This window comes from Myotis myotis, unplaced genomic scaffold (assembly GCF_014108235.1).
Source record: "Myotis myotis isolate mMyoMyo1 unplaced genomic scaffold, mMyoMyo1.p scaffold_m19_p_4, whole genome shotgun sequence".
Classification (NCBI taxonomy): domain Eukaryota; kingdom Metazoa; phylum Chordata; class Mammalia; order Chiroptera; family Vespertilionidae; genus Myotis; species Myotis myotis.
In genome coordinates, this window is record NW_023416346.1 from 82,585,139 (window position 1) to 82,608,367 (window position 23,229).

Sequence of the window (23,229 nt, forward strand, 5' to 3'; positions counted from 1 at the left end):
CTCACTAGCACCTGGCCAGACAGGATAAAATTCACCTTGACAAGACACAACACAAAGGGAACAAAGCACGAATGTACTCACAACAACAATAACCCCACTATAAGTGACCACCTGAGAAAAGAGAATTAGGGGAGAGAAAAGAGAGCATAAATGATATCAAAGAGAGAGAAAAAGATAAGAAAGAAAAGAAAAAGGAAGAAAAAGGAGAATATATATATGTATATATATGAAACACCACAGAACCAATAGATAAACAATAAACAACAACAAAAATATACAAACATCAAACCCCCAGCTAAGAGGATGGGGGCAGAATCTGTAGAGGCTGAGCTTATATACAGAAAATAAGGTTAAGAATTGGTTGAATCTGGGGAGGATCTCAGTTCAGTATAGAGAAAGCAGAAAGGGGATGGGTGGATAAGAGGAAAGAGAACGAGAAGAAAATAATAATAATAATAATAATAATAACAACAATAAATTTCCAAAAAATTGATTCAAAAAATGTATAAAAATAGCAAATAAAAATAAAATAAAATAGAGTGATGGAAAAATAATGCAAAAAGAAATAGAAAATAAAGGAACAAACAAAAACAGGAAAACGAAGAAAAAAGATAACAAAATAATAATCCTATCTAATAAAAGAAAAACATGATAATTAGCAAACGACTGCTACCCTTCCCATTGGCTAATCAGGGAGATATGCAAATTAACTGCCAGCCAAGATGGCAGCCAGCAGCCAGGCAGCTTGAAACTAACATGAGGCTTGCTTGCTTCAGTGACGGAGGAAACCAACGTTCCCTGCCTGCCTTGCCGGCCTCTGAGCCTGCAGTTTGAAACATTGTAACAAATATAGAAGCTAAACAAAACCCCAGAAACCTGCTTTCAGCGAGCAGGGATCTCAGAGCTGGAGTTATACATTGTTTCGATTATAGAACGCAAACAAACCAGATACCTGCTTTCAGCAGCGGAGGCCTAAGAGCTGGAGCCTCAGAGCTAAAGCTGGCCCAGAATAAAAAGAAAAAAAAGAAAAAAAGGAGCGGTTGGGAGCTTCAGTCACCCGCCAGTCTGAAAACAGCCCTCAGACCCTCACCTAGACTGGCCAGGCACCCCAGTGGGGACCCCCACCCTGAAGGGTGTGTGACCAGCTGCAAACAGCCATCATCCCCTCATCCAGGCTGGCCAGGCACCCCAGTGGGGACCCCCACCCTGAAGGGTGTGTGACCAGCTGCAAACAGCCATCATCCCCTCATCCAGGCTGGCCAGGCACCTCAGTAGGGACCCCCACCCTGATCCAGGACACCCTTCAGGGCAAACCAGCCTGCCCCACCCATGCACCAGGCCTCTATCCTATATAGTAAAAGGGTAATATGCCTCCCAGCACCGGGATCAGCGTGATAGGGGGCAGCGCCCAAACCCCCTGATCACCCTGCGGCTCTGTGAGTGACAGGGGGTGGGGCCACAACCTCCCTATCCACCCTGCTCGGTTCATGACAGGGGAAGGCGCCCCAACCCCCTGATCAGCCCTGCTCTATGCCTGATAAGGGGGAGCTCCCCAACCCCCTGATTGGCCCTGCTCTGTGCGTGACAGGGTGTGGCGCCGCAACCCCCTGATTGGCCCTGCTCTGTGCGTGACGGGGTGGCGCCGCAACCTCCCCATCGACCCTGCCTTGAGTGTGACAGGGGGTGGTGCCCCAGCCCCCCAATCGGCCCTACCCTGAGCGTGACTAAGGGTGGCATCGCAACCTCCCAATCCGCCCTGCTTTGTGCATGACAGGGGGTGGCGCCCCAACTCCCCAATTGGCCCTGCTCTGAGCCCGACCAGGGGCTGCACCTAGGGATTGGGCCTGCCCTCTGCCACCCGGCGGCAGGCCTAAGCCAGCAGGGCGTTATCTCCCGAGGGGTCCCAGACTGTGAGAGGGCACAGGCCGGGCTGAGGGACCCCCCCTTCCTCCCCGAGTGCACAAATTTTTGTGCACCGGGCCTCTAGTAAAAAATAAAAATAAAAGTGAAAAAGTGAAGTGTTGTTCCTTTTCCCACACTCCAGCCATGGGTAAGTGTCTGTATCTGAAAGTTCCTATGCAGTAGGCTCAATGAAGAAAGGCACAGGCCACAGATGGGGGAGAGGCTGTGCCTGCCCGTTCTCCTCTCCTGTCGGCACTACTCTTCAGCCTTCCCTGACTGTGGATTCAGATCTAGATTCCCCTGCGGTCCAGCCGTTCTGTGGACCTTCTTTCTACAGTCAGACACTGTGCCTGTCCCAAGGGATGTGGCTCGGTGCCAGTGCTGTGAAGATTCCCTCTCATCCTCAGGGCTCAGAGGTCTGGCAGATTCTCCTCCCAAGAGCCTTGATTTCACCTTTCTCCAGGGATCCTCTGCCCTTTCTGACTGAAAACCATCTCCCAGCTGAGTCTCCTTCGCCAATTCTGGCTGGATGTTACTTGTTTCAGCTGCTCACCCTATCTGCTCTGGGACAAGGCTCGGGACACGTCCGTCTATACCCCCACCATTTTGTCTCCCAGCCTATTAACATTTATTGAGATACAATTCATATACTAGAAATTTCACACATTTGAAATGTACAGTTCTGTGGATTTAATATATTCACAAAATTATGCAATTAATTCTCAGTCAAGGGTATGTACCTTGGTTGCAGATTCAATCCCTAGCCCTGATTGGGGCACACATAAGAGGCAATCAATTGATGTGTCTCTCTCTTGTTGATGTTTCTCTCTCTCTTCCTCTTTGTTTCTCTCTGCCTTCTTCCTCCATTCCACAATCTGTAAAAAAATCAATGGAAAAAATATCCTCAGGTGAAGATTAAAATAAATCAGTTTATCATAAGTGTGAGAGTGTATTTTTGGACTCTTAATCCTATTCCATTTTGATCTTATGCCAATAATTCACTGTCATTTATTTATTTATTTATTTATTTATTTACTTACTTACTGACTTAATAACTAGAGGCCTGATGCATGAAATCCGTACAAGAGTAGGCCTTCCTTTCCTCTGGCTCCCAGGACCCGGGCTTTGTTCCAGCCACTGGCAGGCACCCAGGAAGCCCTCTGGCTCCGGCTTCGCCCGGAAGGACATCTGGTCTAATTAGCATATTATACTTTTATTATAGATTTTTAATTTTTTAAAATAATTCTTTATTGTGGAAAGAGTTACATATTTCCCCCCCTGGACCCCATCTAACCCAACACAGACCCCAGCCCCAGGCCTTCAGCACCCTATTGTTTATGTCCATGGGTTATGCATATATGTATATAAAGTCTTTTGTTGATTACTTCCCATCCACCTACCCTCCCCTGCCTTTCATCCAAAATTCTGAACTCTGTTCCATGCTTCCATGCCTCTGGATCCACTCCCATCATCAGTTTATTTGTTACTTAGATTCCACATATGAGTATGATCATGTGATACTTGTCTTTCTCTGACTGACTTATTTCACTTAGCATGATACTCTCCAGGTCCCTCCATGCTGTGTAAAAGTGTAAGAGATTCTTTTTCATTGCTGCATAGTATTCCATGGTATAAATGTACCACTGAGTTTTTATCCACTCATCTATGGATGGGTACTTAAGCTGTTTCCAGATCTTAGCTATTGTAAATTGTGCTTCTGTGCACATAAGGGTGCATACATTCTTTCTGATGGGTGTTGCGGGTTTCTTAGGATATATTCCTAGAAGTGGGATTACTGGGTCAAATGGAAGTTCCATTTTTAATTTTTTGAGGAAACTGCATAATGTTTTCCAAGGTGGTTGCACCAGTCTGCATTCCCACCAGCAGTGCATGAGGGTTCCTTTTTCTCCGCATCCTCGCCAACACTTGCCATTTGTTGATTTGTTGATGATAGCCATTCTGACAGGTGTGGGATGGTACCTCATTGTTGTTTTGATTTGCATCTCTCAGAAGATTAGTGACTTTGAGCATGTTTTCATATGTCTCTTGGCCATCTGTATGTCTGGTTTGTAGAAGTGTCTATTTAGGTCTTTTGTCCATTTTTTGATTGGGTTGTTTATCTTCCTTTTGTTAAGTTATCTGAGTTCCCTATAAATTTTGGAGGTTAAATCCTTATCAGAGATAACTGGCAAATATGTTCTCCCATGTAGTGGGCTTTCTTGTTGTTTTGTTGATGGTTTCTTTTGCTGTGCACGAGCTTTTTATTTTGATGTAGTCCCATTTGTTTATTTTCTCCATAGTTTCCATTGCCCTAGGTCTAGGAGCTGTATCAGTAAAGATAATTCTACGAGAAATGTCTGCTATTTTGCTGCCTTATGGCTTCTTCTAAGATTTTTATGGTTTCCCGTCTTATATTTAAGTCCTTTGTCCATTTTGAGATTATTTTTGTGTATGGTGTAAGTTGGTGGTCTAGTTTTATTTTTTTTGCACGTATCTGTCTAATTTTCCCAACATCATTTATAGAAGAGACTGTCTTGACTCCATTGTATGCTCTTTCTTTCCTCCTTTGTCAAATATTAATTGAATATAATGGCTTGGGTCAATTTCTGGGTTCTCTGCTCTGTTCCATTGTTCTATATGACCGGGTAGTTTTGAGAACAGTGGCTTTGTAATATAGCTTGATATCTGGTATTGTGATCCCTCCAACTTTGTTCTTCTTTCTCAGAATTGCTGAAGTTATTCAGGGTCTCTTTTTATTCCAGATGAATTTTTGGAGAGTTTGTTCTAGGTCTTTGAAATATGTCATTGGTATTTTAATGGGGATTGCATTGAATCTATAGATTGCTTTGGGTAGTGTAGAAATTTTAATGATGTTGATTCTACCACCCCATGAACACTGTATATTCTTCCACTTATTTATATTTTCTTCTATCTCTTTTTTCAGTGTCCTGTAGTTTTTCGAGTACAGGTGTTTTGTCTCCTTGGTTGACTTTATTCCTAAGTATTTTAATTTTTTTTTGTTGCAATGGTAAATGGGATTGCTTGTTCACTGTCTCTTTCTGAGAATTCATTACTGGTATATAAAAAAAGCCATCGTTTTTTTGGGTGTTCATTTTGTATCCTGCTACATTACCAATTTCATTTATTAAATTTAGTAGTTTTTTGGTGGAGTCTTTAGAGTTTTCTATCTACAATATCATGCCATCTGTGAATAATGAGAGTTTTACTTCCTCCTTTCCAGTTTGGATGCCTTTTATTTCTTCTTTGGATGTTTGGTAAAACTCTTTGAAGCTATCGAACCTGGGCTTTTGTTTGCTGGGAGTTTTTTTTTTTTTAATTACTTCTTCAATTTCATCAGTAGTTATTGGCCTATTCAGGTTTTCTGATTCTTCCTGATTCTGTTTTGGGAAATTTTATTTTTGTAGGAATTTGTCTAGTTCATCCACATTGTCCATCTTGTTGGAATATAGTTGTTTATAGTATTTCCTTACAATCCTTTGTATTTCTGTGGTGTTAGTGGTTACTTCTCTGATTTTGTTTCTTTTTTATTTATTTGGATCCTCTTTCTTTCTTGATGAGTCTGGCTAATGGTTCATCAATTTTGTTTATCCTTTCAAAGAATAAACAAAATTTTGTTTGGGAAGCTCTTTATTTATTTAGTATTTAGTCTCTATATTACATATTTCTGCTCTAGTCTTTATTATTTCCTTCTTTCTACTTACTCTGGGCTTTTCTTGTTGTCCTCTTTCTAGTCCTTTAAGTTGTTTGCTTAAATAGTTTATTTTTTATTTTTCTTGATTTTTGAGGTAGGCCTGTTTTTTTTTTATTTGAAGGTTTTTTAAAATTATTTTATGTACAAAGAGATAGCATTCTGTCATAAGGTAGATGTCTTGAACGACCCATTCATGGAAGTTCTCCTAGTCCAACTTAATGAAGCCTATGTCCTTTTCGTACTGACGGAAACACTGGGGGCACATGTTGAGACTGTACTTCTGGATCAGACCGGGTTGGTTTGAGCAGACGCGGCAAGAACGAGAACCCTGGCCGAATTTCCTCGGATGGCTTCAGTAGAGTTGCTGGTAACCCATCTTGCTCACTCCGTAGCTACGAGGCAAAAGGAAAGCGAGGTAGGCCTGTCTTTCTGTGCACTTTCCTCTCAGGACTGCTTTTGCTCTGTCCCAGAGATTTGGGGTTGTGTGTTCATTTTCATTTGTTTCCAGGAAGTGTTTTTTTTTTTTTTATTTCTTTCTTCATCTTCTTGGTAACCCATTCATTATTTAATAACATGCTATTTAGTCTCCATGCGTTTAAATATTTTTGGGTGTCTTTACTGTAGTTGATTTCTAATTTTATTCTGTGATCTGAGAAAATGTTTGATGTGATGTCAGTGTTCTTGAACTTGTAGAGCAAGCATGCTTGTTGTAGAGACTTGTTTTGTGTCCTAACTTGTGGTCTATCTTTGTGAATGATTCATGTGCACTTGAGAAGAACTTATGTTCTGCAGTTTTGGGGTGAAATGTTCTATTAATGTCAATTAAATTCATATGATCCAGGGTGTCCTTTAGAGTTACTGTTTCCTTGTTAAGTTTTTGTCTGGAAGATCTATCCGGTGAAGTCAGCAGGGTGTTAAAGTCCCCTACTATGACTGTATTGTTGTCTATCTCTCCCTTAAAGTCCTCAAGAACTTTTTCTTAAATATATTTAGGTGCTCCTATATTGGGAGCATATATGTTTACCAGGGTTATATTCTCTTGGTGGATCAGTCCCATTAGTATTATGTAGTGACCTTTGTTGTCTCTTGTGATGGCCTTCATTTTGAAGTCTATTTTTTCAGATATGATTATTGCTACTTCAGATTTTTTTTTCATTTCCATGGAAATTTTTTTCCATCCCTTCACTCTCATCCTGTGTGTGTCTTTTGTTCTGACGTGAGTCTCTTGTAGACAGCATGTAGTTGGGCCATGTTTCAGCTACCTTATGCCTTTTGATTGGAGCAGTTAATCCACTTGCATTTAAGGTTATTATTGAGAGGTACTTATTTATTGTGATTTTAATTCGGTATGCCTAGGTTTCTCTCTCTTTTTCTTCTTCCCATTACAGCAATCCCTTTAGCATTTCTTATAACGCTGGCTTGATGGTGATGTACTCCTTTAGCCTTTTTTTTTTTTGTCCGGGAAGCTCTTTATTTGACCATGTATTTTCAATGACAGCCTTGCTGGATATAGTAGTCTTGGTTTCAGATCTTTGCTTTCCATTACCTTGAGTACTTCATGCCATTCCCTTCTGGCCTGTAGAATTTTGATGAGAAATCAGGTGTCAGCCATATGGGAGCTCCTTTGTCGGTAACAGTTTGCTTTTCTCTTGTTGCTTTTAAGATTTTCTCTTTGTCTTTAATTTTTGGCATTTTAATTATGATGTGTCTGTGCATAGGCCTGTTTGGGTTCTTGTTTTGGGTTCTCTGTGCCTCCTGGACTTGTGTGACTTTTTCCTTTACCAGGTTAGGGAAGTTTTCTGCCATTATTTCTTTAAACACATTCTCTATTCCTTTCTCTCTTTCTGCCTCTTCTGGCACACTGGCTATTCAAATATTGTTACGTTTCATGTTGTCTCAGAGCTCCCTTAAGTTATTCTCAATTTTTTAAATTATTTTTTCTTTTTGGTTCTCAGATTAAGTGATTTTTTTCAACCCTGACATCTAATGCACTGCTTTGATCCTCAGCTTCCCCTAATCTGTTGTGTATTCCTTCCAATGTATTCTTTATTTGTGCTATGTTATTCTTTACTTTTGTTTTCATAGTTAGTATATCTTTTCTCATGCTGTTGAACATCTTTACCATCATTATTCTGAACTCTGTATCAGATAAATTTCTTATCTCCATTTCATTTATGTCGTATTCTGGAGAATTCACTTCTTATTTAATTTGGGTATTGTTTCTTTGTCTCCTCATTTTGGCTGCCTGTTTGGGTTTGTGACTATGCATTATGTAGATCTCCTACGCCTCTCAATCTCTAGTGTCAGACAGTGTCAAATGCTGCTTCTAATTGGCAAAGATTCAAAGCCAAGAGACCACATCTGTCTACAGATTGATAGGATTTGTCTTGAATTGCCCTCAGGCAATTGTCCACACTTATAGCAAGAATTTTTTTTCAACAGAGTGGGACATTTGCTTCTGTGTGGAGGCTAATTATTATTCTCAGTCTCTAAGTGAGCCTGAACAACTTCACTCTGTGGGGCAAGGTGTTTTTCAATAGGGTGGTTCAACTCTCTTTCCCCCAAGCAAGGGTGCCTGTATAACAAATGTCTGTGTGAGAAATGTGATCTCAGTGCGAGGGAATGACTCAACACAGGAAACTGGGGTGTCTGCCTTCTGTGCTGTAACCCCAGAGCACCCAATCCTAGCTTCTGCTCACACAGCTGCACTCCATTCTGCCCTCCCAATGCTGGAGCACAAGGTAAGTGGATGCACAGGGAATTTTCTTGGCCCTTTAAGAGGGTGCCTGAATTTCTAGCCGTCTCTCCCAGGCAGACAGCAAAGTGTTATGTGGGTACCCTTCTCAATTCTGATGCAATCTGCTGGGGTGTCCTGACTGGGGATTAGTCCCAGAGTTCTCAATGGCAACTCCCCACAGCTGAGATATCTCTCTGGAAGTTCAGTTGTTGTCTGTGGGAGCCCGGCCAGCCCTTTCAGGCCTCCGCCCCTCCTACCAGTCTCTATGTGGTCTCTATTTTTGGTCCTCAGTTATCAGGGGTCTCTCCATCCAGTCTTCTGTAGATTATTCAGGAAGTTTTTCTGTATTTTAGTTGTAATTCCAGTTTGGTTCTGGGAGCATGTTTGTTCAATATCTACTTACTCTGCCGCCATTTTTAATCTAGTCACAGCATCATTTTTAAAAAAGAGTCTCAGATTGAAGTTGGGGGAGGAGGGTGGGTCAAAGGAGATCAACCAAAGATCTTCTATGCTTATATGCATAACCCATGAACACAGACAACAGAATAGATTGGTGAAAGCCTGGACAGGGTGCAGGAACAGGCTAGAAGAGGTCAATGGTGGGGCGTGGGGGGGGAGGAAATGGGTCATATATAATACTTTCCACAGTAAAGATTTAAAGACTATTCTTTCCTCCTTGAATTGCCTTTGCACCCTTGTCAAAAATCAGTTCATCCTAAATGTAAGGATTTATTTCTGGACTCTCAGTTTTAGTCCATTGATTTATATGTTTTAGGTCAATATCACAATTTTGATTACTCTAGCTTTTTAAAAAATTAAATTTATTGGGGTGACATTGGTCAACATTAACATATAGGTTTCAGGTGTGGGTTTCTATGTTACAAGATCTGTATATTGCACCATGTTCCTACCAACCAAAGTCAAATCTTCTGTCACCATGTGTTAGGACCTCCTTCTCCCTCCACACTCTTCCCTCTGTCAACCACCACACTGTTGTTTGTGCTCATGAATTTCAGTTTTATATCTCACATATGAGTGAAATCATATGGTTCTTAGTTTTTTCTGATGATTTATTTCACTTAGCATAATGTTCTCAAGATCCATCTATGTTGTTGCAAATGGTGCTATTTCATCCTTTCTTATGGCTGAGTAGTGTTCCACTGTGTACATGTACCACATCTTCTTTATCCAGTCCTCTGTTGCAGGATACTTTGGTTGTTTCCAAGGTCCATCCATGTCTTGGCCACCGTGAATAATGCTGCAGTGAACATAGGTGTGCATATATATCTTTGAAAATACATGATTTTGAGTTTTTTCGGGTATATACATAGGAATGGGGTTGCTGGGTCATATGGTAGCTCTGTTCTTAATTTTTTGAGGAATCACCAGACTGCCTTCCATAGTTGTACCAGTCTACATTCCCACCAGCCATGAATTAGGGTTACTTTTTTTCCATAACCTCTCTAACACTTGTTATTGCTTATCTTGTTGATAATGGCCACCCTAACAAGTTTGAGGTGGTATCTCATTTTAGTTTTGATTTGCATTTTCCTAATTGCAGTGAGGTTGAACATCTTTGTATATAAGTATCAGCTGTTCGTATGTCTTCATTTTATTGTCTGAAGTATAACAAATAGTAGTACATATGTCTCCTTTTTCCACCATTGACCTCCCCCACCCCCTGGCACATGGTCTATGTCCATTGATTATGCTTATATGCCTGCATGCAAGTCCTTTGGTTGATCTCTTACCACCCCGCCACCCCAAACCCTCCCCAGCCTTCCCGCTGAAGTTTGACAGTATGTTCGATGCTTCTTTGTGTCTGTATCTATTTTTGTTCATCAAAACATCAGTTTATGATGTTCTTTATATTCCACAAATGAGTGATATCATGTGATATTTATCTTTCTCTGACTAGCTTATTTCACTTGGCATAATGCTCTTCATTCCATCCGTGCTGTTGCAAATGGTAAGATTTCCTTCTTTTTTATAGCAGCATAGTGTTCCATTGTGTAGTTGTACCACAAACTTTTTAATACACTCATCTGCTGATGGACACTTAGGCTGTTTCCAAATCTTAACTATTGTAAATTGTGCTGCTATGAACATAGGGGTGCATATAACTTTTTTGATTGGTGCTTCTATTTTCTTGGGATATATTCCTAGAAGTGGAATTACTGGGTCCAAAAGAAGTTCCATTTTTAATTTTTTGAGGAAACTGCATAATGTGTTCCACAGTGGTTGTACCAGTCTGCATTCCCACCAGCAGTGCACAAGTGTTCCTTTTTCTCCACATCCTTGCCAGCACTTGTTGTCTGTGGATTTGTTAATGATAGCCATTCTGACAGGTGTGAGGTGGTACCTCGTTTTGATTTGCATCTCTCGGATGATTAGTGACTTTGAGCATGTTTTCATATGTCTCTTGGCTTTCTGAATGTCCTCTTTTGAAAAGTGTCTATTTAGGCCCTTTGCCCATTTTTTGATTGGATTGTTTATCTTCCTTTTGTTAAGTTGTATGAGTTCCCTATAAATGTTGGAGATTAGGCCCTTATCAGTGATAACATTGGCAAATATGTTCTCCCATGCAGTGGGCTTTCTTGTTTTGTTGATGGTTTCTTTTGCTGTGCACAAGCTTTTTATTTTGGTGTAGTCCCATTTGTTTATTTTCTCCTTAGTTTCCATTTTCCTAGGAGCTGTATCAGGAAAGATAATCCTACAAGAAATGTCTGCTATTTTGCTGCCTATGGCTTCTTCTAAGATTTTTATGGTTTCCCGTCTTACATGTAAATCCTTTATCCATTTTGAGGTTATTTTTGTGGATGGTATAAGTTGGTGGTCTAGTTTCATTTTTTTGCATGTATCTGTCCAATTTTCCCAACACCATTTATAGAAGAGACTGTCTTGAATCCATTGTATACTCTTTCCTCCTCTGTCAAGTATTAATTGAGCATAATGACTTGGGTCGATTTCTGGGTTCTCTATTCTGTTCAATTGGTCTGTATGTCTGTTCTTGTACCAGTACCAGGCAGTTTTGAGAACCGTGGATTTGTAATTTGGCTTGATACCTGGTATTGTGATCCATCCTACTTTGTTCTTCTCTCTCAAGATTGCTGCAGCTATTCGGGGTCTTTTTTTTTTTTATTCCAGATGAATTTTTGGAGAGTTTTTCCTAGGTCTTTGAAGTATACCTTTGGTATTTTAATGGGGATTGCATTGAATTTATAATTTGCTTTGGGTAGCATGGACATTTTAATTATGTTGATTCTACCAATCCATGAATATGGTGTACTCTTCCATTTGTTGATAACTTCCTCTATCTCTTTTTTCAGCATCCTTTAATTTTCTGAGTACAGGTCCTTTATCTCTTTGGTTAACTTTATTCTTAGGTATCTTAATTTCTTTGTTGTAATTGTAAATGTGATTTTTTTTTTAGTTTCTCTTTCTGTGAGTTCATTATTGGTGTATAAAAAAGCCATAGATTTCTGGGTATTAATTTTGTATCCTGCTGCATTGTCAAATTCATTTATTCGAATATTTTTTTTCATGGAATCTTTAAGGTTTTCTATGTTTAATATGATGTCATCTGCAAATAATGGTAATTTTACTTCTTTTCTAATTTGGATGCCTTTGATTTCTTTGTCTTTTCTGATGGCCATGGCTAGTATTTCCAGTGCTATGTCAAACAAGACTGGTGACAGTGGGCATCCCTCCCGGTCTTGTTCCTGTTCTTAGGGGAGATGGTTTTAGTTTTTGCCTTTTGAGTATGATGTTGGCTGTAGGTTTGTCATATATGGCTTTTATTATGTTGAGGTATGATCCCTGTATTACCACCTTGCTGAGAGTTTTTATCAAGAAAGAGTGTTGGATTTTGTCAAATGCTTTTTCTGCATCAATTGATATGATTGTATGGTTTTTATTTCTCAATTTGTTTATTTGGTGTATCACATTTATTGATTTGCAGATATTGTACCATCCTTGCATCCCCAGGATAAATCCTACTTGGTCATGGTGTGTGATCTTTCTAATGTAATGCTAGATCTGATTTGCTAGAATTTTGTTGAGAATTTTAGCATGTACGTTCATGAGGGATATTGGCTTGTAACTCTCTTTCTCAGTATTGACTTTATCTGGTTTTGGGATTAGGGTAATGCTGGCTTGTAAAAAGACCTTGGAAGTGTTCCTTCCTCTTGAATTTTTTGGAATAGTCTGAGGGAGATAGCTTTTAGTTCTTCTTTGAATGTTTGATAAAACTCCTCTGTGAAGGCTTCTGGTTCAGGACTTTTGTTTGTTGGAAGTTTTTTGATTACTGCTTCAATTTCCTCAATAATTATTAGCCTATTCACATATTTTTATTCTTCCTGATTGAGTTTTGGAAGGTTGTATTTTTCTAGGTGTATGTCCATTTCTTCTAGGTTGACCAGTTTGTTAGAAAATATATATATATATATATATATATATATATATATATATATATATATATATTAGAGGCCCAGTGCACAAATATTTGTGCACTCGTTGGGGGGGGGGGGTCCCTTGGCACGGCCTGTGCCCTCTTGCAGTCTAGGACCCCTCTGGGGTTGACCATCTACTGCTTTAGGCCCGCTCCCTGGGGGATTGGGCCTAAGCTGGCAGTCAGACATCCCTCTGGCAGCTCAGGAGCCCTTGGGGTATGTCCACTTGCCAGTGAGAACATCCTAAGCTGCAGTCGGTCATCCTTAGCGATGCTGAGGAGGTGGGAGAGGCTCCCACCACCACCGCTGTACTGGCAGCCATGAGCCTGGCTTGTGGCTGAGCAGAGCTCCCCCTGTGGGAGCGCACTGACCAGCAGGGGGCAGCTCCTTCATTGAGCATCTGCCTCCTGGTGGTCAATGTGTGTCATAGTGACCAGTCATTCTCAGTCGTTCTGCTGTTAGGGTCAGTTTGCATATTACCCTTTTATTATATAGGAGTGCCTGGCCAGCCTGGGTGAGGGGCTGATGGCTGTTTGCATGCTGGCCACTACCCCCAGCCATCCAAGCTCCCAGTGGAGGCTGGCTGGAAACAGGTATCTGGGATTTATTTGTCTTCTATAATTGAAACTTTGTTGCCATGAGTGGAGGCCACAGCTGGCTCAGGGTCAGTGGGAAGCTTGGCTTCCTCCATCACCTGGGCAACCAAGCCTACTGCTTGCTCCAGCTCTGTGGCTGCCGGCCGCCATCTTGGTTGGGTTAATTTGCATATAGTCGCTCTGATTGTCTGGTGGGCATGGCTTAGGGCATAGCAAAGGTACAGTCAATTAGCATCTTTGTCTTTTATTAGTGTAGACATATATATTACAATTCTTCGTATTTCTTTGGGGTCTGTTGTTATTTCGCCTCTTTCATTTCAGATTTTGTGTATATGGGTCCTCTCTCTCTTTGCTTCTTGGTGAGACTGGCTAGAGGTTCATCAATTTTGTTTATCCTTTCAAAGAACCAGCTCTCAGTTTCATTGATCTTTTGTATTTTTTTTTTTTTTTTGGTCTCTATGTCATTTATTTCCGCTCTGATCTTTATTATTTCCTTCCTTCTGGTCACTCTGGGCTTTTCTTGTTGCTCTCTTTTTAATTCTTCAAGTTGCAAAGTTAGATGGTGTATTATAAGGTGTTTTTTTTTGGATGTAGGCCTGTAATGCTATGAACTTCCCTGTCAGGACTGCTTTCACTGTGTCCCATAGATTTTGGATTGTTGTTTTTCCATTGTCATTTGTTCCCAGGATGTTTTTTAAATTTCTTCTTTGATCTCTATGGTAACTCAATCATTGTTTAATAGTATGCTAGTCAGCCTCCAAGTGTTTGAATTTTTCAGATTGATTTTATTGTAGTTTACTTCTAATATTATGACACTGTGATCTGAGACGATGCTTGATATGATTTCATTCTTTTTAAATTTGGAGAGAGTTTGCCTGTGTCCCAATCTGTGGTTTATCTTTGAAAATGTTCCATGTGCACTTGAGAAGAATGTATATTCTGTAGCTTTGGGGTAGAATGTTCTGAAGATGTCGATTAAGTCCATATGATCTAGTGAGTTGTTTAGGATTGCTGTTTCTTTGCTGATTTTATGTCTAGAGGATTTATCCAGTGATGTTAATAGGGTATTAAAGTCTCCCACTGTGGTTGAATTGCTGTCAACCTCTCCCCTGATATCTTCCAAAAGTTTTTAAAAATATATTTTATTCATTTTTTATAGAGAGGAAGGGAGGGGGATAGAGAGTTAGAAACATCAATGAGAGAGAAACATCAATCAGCTGCCTCCTGCACACCCCCTACTGGGGATGTGCCCGAAACCAAGGTACATGCCCTTGACTGGAATTAAAACTGGGATCCTTAAGTCTGCAGGCCGACGCTCTATCCACTGATCCAAACCGGTCAGGGCCCAAAAGCTTTTTTATGTATTAGGGTGCTCCTGCATTAGATGCATATATGTTTACCAGAGTTATATCCTCTTATTGTATTGATTCCTTTAGAATTATGAAGTGGCCTTCTTTGTCTCTTGTCACAGCCTTCTGTTCGAGGTCTGTTTTTGTCAGATATAAGTATTGTCACCCCAGCTTTCTTTTCATTTCCATTTGCCTGAAAGATATTTTTCTATACCTTCACTTTTAGTTTGTGTGAGTCCCTTGTTCTGAGGTAGGTCTCTTGTAGACAGTGTATACTAGTATATGGTTTATGTTTTCTTATCTATTCAGCCATCCAATGTCTTTTGATTGGAGCATTTACTCCATTTACGTTTATTGTTATTGATATGTATTTGTTTGTAGCCATTTATATTCTTCATGCCTATGTTTCTTCTTCCCTTTCTATTTCTTGTTTTAACAACAGTCCCTTTAGCATTTCTTGCGTTGTTGACTTGGTAGTGATAAACTTCTGTAGCCTTTTTATGTCTTGCGAAGGTCCTGATTTCCCCTTCAACTTTGATTGATAGCCTTGCTGTATAGAGTATTCTTGGATTCAGTCCCTTGTTTTGTATCACTTTCTATATTTCATTCCATTCCCTTCTGGCCTGATGGGTTTCTGTTGAGAAATCATTTGATAATCTGATGGGAGAGCCTTTGTAGGTAACTCCCTGTCTCTCTCTTGCAGCCTTTAAGATTTTCTCTTTGTAATTAATGTTTGCCATTGTAATTATGATGTGTTTTTTTGTGGGTCTTTTTGAGTTCATCTTGTTTGGGATTCTCTGCTTGTGTGACTTTTTTTTCCCCCCATATCAGGGAAGTTTTCTGTCATTATTTCTTCAAATAGATTCTCTAGTCCTTGCTGCTCTTCTTGTCCTTCTGGTACCCCTATTATACGTATGCTACTTTGTTTCATGTTGTCCCTAAGCTCCCTTAGGCTCTTCTTCTGCTTTCTAATTTTTTTCTCCAATTTCTGCTCAGATTGGGCTTGTTTCTCTGTCTTACTCACTAATTCGGTTCTCCACTTCTCCTAGTCTACTGTTGAAATCTTCCATTATGTTTTTGATTCTAGCTGTATCACTTTTGATTTCCTCCTGATTCTTGCATAGGTTGTTGATTTTCTCATCCATCCAGTTTATGAACTGTATGACCAGTACTCTGAATTCTTTTTTTTGACAGATTGCATGCCACCATTTCATTTAGTTCCTTTCTTGGAGATTTCTCCTTTTCTTTCCTTTGGAGATTGTTTCATTGTCTCCCCATTTTTGCTATCACCGGAAGGTCCAAGTGCCAAGTTGCGGGGGCCTGAGCCGAATGCAGTGGTAGTGTTACTTAACCCGAGGATCACTGAAGATCCCTGGCACCGAGACACATGAGAACCAGAGTGTCCACATGTGTGCATCAAGAATAAGAGTCACAGGCCTTCTAGGAGACTGGGTTGCCTGCCCACCCTGTGTCGGTGGGATTTGCACTTGAGCACCGCAGGTTGAGCGTGCCCTATGCTGCAGCGGCGGGACAGCGGGATGGGGAATGCGCTCTGTGACTGACAGTAATATGCAGCTGGGATAACTGGAGTCTCTGTGTCCATGGCTCTGTAGCTGTGGTAGCAGGTCTTTGTTCAGCATGGCTGGTTTGCATCTGAGGCCAGTCTGGGTGGTGGTGAGGCTGCGTTCTGAGTCCCAGAATTTCTGCCCTTCAAGATGGTGTGGTTTCTGTGCCAGTGCCGGCCTCTGGGAGTTTTTGCTGCTGCAGTGGGGTCTCGCAGTTTAAGATCACCCAGTCTGCCAGCTCCCAAAAGTCCTGCAAGATCTAACTGTCCTTAACTCTCTCCGTCTCTCTCTCTCTCTCTCTCTCTCTCTCTCTCTCTCTCTCTCTCTCTCTCACACACACACACACACACACAACACCACATACGTCCACACACTTCTCTTTCACTCCCTCACTCTCTCACACTCTTCCCCACTGCCATCCTGGTGGTCACCATCTTCCGCAGACTTTGTATGTCTTCTTGGGAGAAGTGTCTTTTTAGATCTTATGCCCTTTCTTTGGGTTGTTTGTTTGTTAATGTTGAGTTTTATGAGTTCTTTATATATTTTGGATCTTACACCTTTGTTGGAGCTACTGTTGCAAATATCGTGTCCCATCTGGTTGGCTGCCTCTTTCTTTTGTTGTGTCTTTTGCTCTGCAGAAGCTTTTTAGTTTGATATAATCCTATTTATTTTTTCCTTTATTTCCCTTGCTTTTGGGTTCAAGTTCATACAATGTTTCCTACTACCAACATCTATTAGTTAGGTGCCTATATTTTCTTCTTTGTAAATTATTGTTTTGGGTCTTATATTTAGGTTTTTGATCCATCTTGAATTAATTTTGTACATGGGGACAAACTGTTATCCAGTTTCATTTGTTTGCATGTGGCTTTCCAGTTTTCCAAGCACCGTTTACTGAAGATACTGTCTTTACTCCATTGTGTCTTTCAGTCTCCTTTGCCAAAAATTATGTCCATATACATGTGGTTTTATATTTGGGCTCTCTATTCTGTTCCATTGATATTTGTGTCTGTTTGTCTGCCAATACCATATGTTTTGATTACCGTAGCTTTTGTAGTATAATTTGAAGTCAGGTAGTGTGATACCTCCAGAGTTGTTCATTTTTCTGAGGATTCCTGTGGCTCTTTGGGGTCTTTGTGGTTCCATACAAATGTGATGATTTCTCGTTCTATTTCATTAAAAAATGACATTAGTATTTTAATAGGGATTGCATTAAATCTGTATATTGCTTTTGGTAATATGGCCATTTTAACTATGTTGATTCTCCCAATCCATTAACATGGGATAGCTTTATATTTTGTTGTGTCTTTTTGAATCTATTTTAATAATGCTTTGTAATTTTAAGTATATAGGTCTTTCACATTCTTTGTTAGGTTTATTTTACTAGGTATTTTATTCTTTTGGTTATAATTACAAAAGGAATTGTTTTTTTCAATTTGTTTTTCTGACGTTTTGTTGTTGGTACAGAGGAAGGCAATGGATTTTTGCGCATTGATTTTGTATCCTGCAACTTGACTGTACTTATTGTTTCTAATAATTTTTGTTGTAGTCTTTAGGGTTTTCTATATATGGAATCATGTTGTCCACAGAAAGTGACAGTTTGACTTCTTCCTTCCCTAATTGGATGTCTTTTATTTCTTTTTCTTGCCTTATTGCTCTCTCTAGGACTTTCAGTATTATGTTGAATAAGAGTGGTGAGAGTGGACCTCCTTGTCTTGTATCTGATCTTAGAGGGAAAGTTTTCAGTTTTTACCACTGAGCATTATATTAGCTGAAGTTTTGTCATATACTAGAGGCCTGATGCACACAATTCATGCAAGAATAGGCCTTCCTTTCCCCGGCTGCTGGCACCAGCTTCTCTTTGGCACCCGGGACCTGGGCTTCCCTTGCAGCCCCGGCTTCATCCGGAAGGTCATCCAGAAGGCTGTCTGGTCTAATTAGCATATTATACTTTTATTATTATAGATGGCCTTTATTATGTTCAGGTACTTTCCTTCTATTCCTATTTTATTGAGTGTTTTAATTATAAATGGACACTTTATCTTATTAAATCCTTTTTCTGCATCTATTGATAAGAGCATATGAATTTTATCTTTTCTTTTGTTAATGTGGTGTATTACATTGATAAATTTGCATATGTTGAACCATCGTTGTGCCCCTGGAATGAAACCCACTTGGTCATGATGTATTATTATTTTTGATGTACTTTTGTGTTTCATTTGCTAGTATTTTATTTAGGATTTTTGCATCTGTATTCATCAGAGATATTGGTCTGTAGGTTTCTCTTTTTGTTTGTTATCTTTCCCAGGTTTTGGTATCAGGGTTATATTGGCCTTATCGAACCTGTTAGGAAGAGTTTGAGAAGGGTAGGTTTTAAATCTTCTTTGTGTATTTGGTAGAATTCATGGGTGAAACCATCTGGTCCTGGACTTTTGTTTTTTGGGAGTTTTATTTTATTTTATTCATTTTTATTGCTTTCAGAGAGATTGGGAGAAGAAGAGAGAGATAGAAAAACCAATGATGAGAGAGATAGAAAAAACAATGATGAGAGAGGATCATTGATTGGCTACCTCCTGCACGTTGGAGCAAGCCCTCAACCCAGGCATGTGCCGTTGACCAGAACTGAACCTGGGGCCCTTCGGTCTGCAGGCTCACGCTCTATCCACTGAGCCAAACTGGCTATGGCTGGGAGGTTTTTTTTGTTTGGTTTCGTTTTTTTATTTCTTTTTTTAAGTTTTTCCTTTGTTTCTCTCTTTTTTATAATAATTTTTATTTCTTGAAGTATTACAGAGTATACATATGTCTCCTTTTTCCCCCCCGCTTGACATTCCCCCGGCCCCTACCCCCTAGTGTCTTGTGTCCATTGGTTATTCTTATATACATGCATATAAGTCCTTCGGTTGATCTCTTACCACCCCCCCCAACCATCCCCAGGCTTCCCACTGTAGTTTGACAGTCTGTTCAATGCTGCTCTGCCTCTGCATCTACCCCTGTTCATCAGTCTATACTGGTCCCCATTATCTGTTCCATCCTCACTGGAGCCGTCTCGGCCTCACCAGGGCTGTTTCAACCTCACCGGGGCCATCCTGACCTCACCGGGACCATCTCGACCTCACCGGGGCCGTCTCAACCTCCCCAGGGCCATTCTGACTTCACCGGGGCCGTTTTGGCCTCACCGGGGCAGTCCCAGCCTCATTGGGGCCGTTCCGATCTCACTGGGGCCGTTTTAACCTCACCAGGGCTGTTTCACCCTCATTGGGGCCATCCTGACCTCACCGTAGCCGTTTCAACCTCACCGGGGCCGTCCTGACCTCACCGGGGCCGTTGCAACCTCACCGGGGCCGTCCTGACCTCACCAGGGCCGTTTCAACCTCCCTGGGGCCGTCCCAACCTCACCGGGGCCGTTTCAACCTCACCGGGGCCGTCCCGACCTCACTGGGGCCGTCTCAACCTCTCCAGGGCCATTCTGACTTCATCGGGGCCGTTTTGGCCTCACCAGGGCAGTCCCAGCCTCACCGGGGCCGTCCCGACCTCACCGGGGCCGTTTCAACCTCACCGGGGCCATCCCGACCTCACTGGAGCCGTACCAACCTCACCGGAGCCATCTCGACCTCACTGGTGCTGCCTCGACCTCACTGGGGCCATTCCGGCCCTGGATGCTGTCTCAACCTCACTAGGGCCATTCCGACCTCACCCGGGCCGTTTCGGCCTCACCGGGGCTGTCACAACCTCACCGGGGCCGTCCCAACCTCACTGGGGCTGTCCCGACTTCACCAGGGCCATCCCAACCTCACCGGGGCAGTCTCGATCTTTCCGGGGGCATCCCGACCTCACCGGGGCCATCTCAACCTCACCGGTGCTGTCTCGACCTCACCGGGGCCATTCCGACCCTGGATGCTGTCTCAACCTCACCGGGGCCATTCCGACCTCGCCCGGGCCATTTCGGCCTCACCGGGGCCGTCCCAACCTCACTAGGGCCGTCCCAACATCACTGGGGTCGTCCTGACCTCACCGGGGCCATCCCGACCTCACTGGGGCAGTCTCGACCTCACCGGGGCCATCTCAATCTTTCTGGGGGCATCCCGACCTCACCGGGGCCGTCCTGACCTCACTAGGGCCGTCCCAGCCTCACCGGGGAAACATGAAGTTTGGCACTCTGTCCCCTGCTGGGCGGCTCCCCACCAGACAAAATCTCCAGGTGTTCCTGGTGGCTCAACATCCAGCACGCCTGCTTGGACTTCGCCCTCCACGAAGTGCACAGACTGCCCATCTGCCTTCCCCCAGCGTCCCACGTGAGAGTGGAACCGGTGGGCGTGCTTGTGCACCTGCTGGTACAGCGGATCTACATCGCCGGCCCAGCTGGGCCCGGCCCCAGCCTGCCCCGAACCCGACTCCGCCCCCCAAGTGCATCCCTCCCGGATGCGAGGAGCTGAAATCTGCAGTTTGTTGGGTTGGGCTCTGTACTTGGTGTCTCTGCACATCCTACTCAGTCTCAATGCTCTTCTTTCTATTTGAGGAGTTGAAATCTGCAGTTTGTTGGGTTGGGCTCTGTACTTGGTGTCTCTGCACATCCTACTCAGTCTTATTGCTCTTCTTTCTTTCCTTCCAGTTGTACAGCTTCCACTGGGCCAGCTTTCCCATGGTTCCGTATGATAGCTGTTTGTCCTATAGTTGGTAGTTTCAATGTTGTTGTGGGAGGCAGCACGCACAGGTCTCTTCCTTATGCTGCCATGTTGGTTCTCCTGGCTCTGCTTCTTCAGTGTGTCTCCCATGGGTGCGAGCAGTTGAAGTCTGCAATTTGTTGGGTTAGGCTGCAAAAGCGCAGGTGGGTCTTTTTGTGCACCTGGCACAGCTTGGATGGGGATGTAAATTGATTAGGGCTGGGTCTCAGGGAGTCGCCATGGCGGAGCAAATAACAATGGCGACGTCTCCGTGGCCCCTCGCCACTCCGGGACACCAGGACTTTGTGTCCCCCAGTGCTGGCGAGCAGCCGCGTGCCAGAGCCTCCCTCGCTCTCCGACTGCTGCATGGCTGTGCCGCCTCTCCCCTTGGGATCTGGGGCCTCAGAGACCCGCCCGAGCAAGCCCAGAGGATTCGAGGGTTCATAACTGCTTCCGATTGAAAAAAAAAAACACGCATCCAGTTGCAGCCCGCCTGGCATGGGACTGTGTACCTCTGTCTTTGGTGCCTCTGTAGCTCCTACTCAGTCCCACTGCGCCTCTTTCTTTCCTTCCAGTTGTAGAACTCCCACTGGGCCAACTTCCCCATGGTTCTGAATGGTGGTTGTTTGTCTTATAGTTGGTAGTTTCAATGATGTTGTGGGAGGCAGCACGCACAGGTCTACTCCCTACGCTGCCATCTTGGTTCTCTCGGGTTTTTTTGGTTTGTTTGTTTTTTTATAGTAGTTTAAATGTCCTCACTGCTGATCAGTCTATTTCGATTTTCCAATTATTCATAATTTATTCTAGGAAGGAGATATATTTCTAGGAACTTACCCATTTCTTCTAGTTTATTGAATTTGGTGGCATATAAGTCTTTCATAATATTCTAGAATGATCCTTTGTATATCTATGATGATGATGTCTGTGGTGACTCTCTCATTTCTGATTTTGTTCATATGGGTCTTTTCCCTTCTTTCCTTAGTGAGTCTAGCCAGGAATTTGCCAATTTTGTTAATCTTTTTTAAAAAATCAGCTCTTTATTTTAGTAATTTTTGTTGTTATTGTCATTAATCCTTATCCAAGAATATTTTTCCATTGATTTTTAGAGAGTAGAAGGGAGAGAGGGAGACAGAGAGAGAGAAACATTGATGTGAGGGAGACACATCAATTGGTTGCCTCCCACCTGAGCCCAGACTAGGGCTGGGGATCCATCCTGCAACTGAGGTACATGCCCTTGATTGGAATCAAACCCAGGACCCTTCAGTCCACAAGCCAATGCTCTATCCACTGAGCCAAACCAGTTATGGCTATTAATTTTTTGTATAGTCCTTTTTTCCCTCAATTTCTTTCAATTCTGTTCTAATTTTTGTTATTTACTTTCTTCTGCTGACTTTGGATTGCTTTTGTTCTTCTTTATGTAGTTCTTTAAGATGTGGTTAGGTTGTTTACTTAGGATTTCTCTTGTTTCTTGAGTAGGCCTTTAATGATATAAACATCCCAGAAGTTTTGCTGGTTTACTGTTATTTGTCTCTATATATCTTTTGATCTCATCTTTAATTTCTTCTTTGACAGCCATTTTTTAGTATGTTCTTTAATCTCCATTTATTTGTGGATTTCTCTACTTTTTTGCAGTTGATTTCTAATTTCAAGGCATCATTGTCAGAGAATAAGCTTGGTATAATTTCAGTCTTCTTGAATTTGTTGATGCTAGTTTTGTGACCCAACATATAGTATATCCTTGAGGATGTTCTATGTGAATTGGAGAACGTATAATCTGATGTTCTTAGATGAAAAGTTTTGTAAATGTCAATTGTTTCCATTTGGTCTAGCAGTGGTCGGCAAACTGCGGCTCGTGAGCCACATGCGGCTCTTTGACCCCTTGAGTGTGGCTCTTCCACAAAATACCGACTTCTGCGCATGGGCCACGAAGTTTCAATCGCACTGTACATGCACACCCATACGTGGTATTTTGTGGAAGAGCCACACTCAAGGGGCCAAAGAGCCGCATGTGGCTCGCGAGCTGCAGTTTGCCGACCACTGGTCTAGTGTTTTATTTAAGGCCGATATTTCTTTGTTGATTTTTCTGTTTGGTTGATCTGTCTAGAGATGTCAATGGAGTATTAAGGTCTCCAACCATGATTGTGTTTTTATCTGTTTCTCCCTTTAGTTCTGTGAGTAGTTGCTTTATATATTTTGCTGCTCCCTGATTGGGTGCATATATATTAAGAAGTGTTATGTTTTCTTGATGTAGTGTCCCTT

At 42.1% G+C, this 23,229-nt stretch overlaps 1 protein-coding gene and 1 pseudogene across 1 annotated transcript in view; one reads left to right on the forward strand and one right to left on the reverse strand.

Moving 5' to 3' along the window:
• Nucleotides 1-23,229, forward strand: part of TEX11 (testis expressed 11) — a 467,244-nt gene that overhangs the window by 74,594 nt on the left and 369,421 nt on the right. The window lies entirely within an intron of this gene.
• On the reverse strand, nt 5,747-5,990 carry LOC118654494 (annotated as a pseudogene).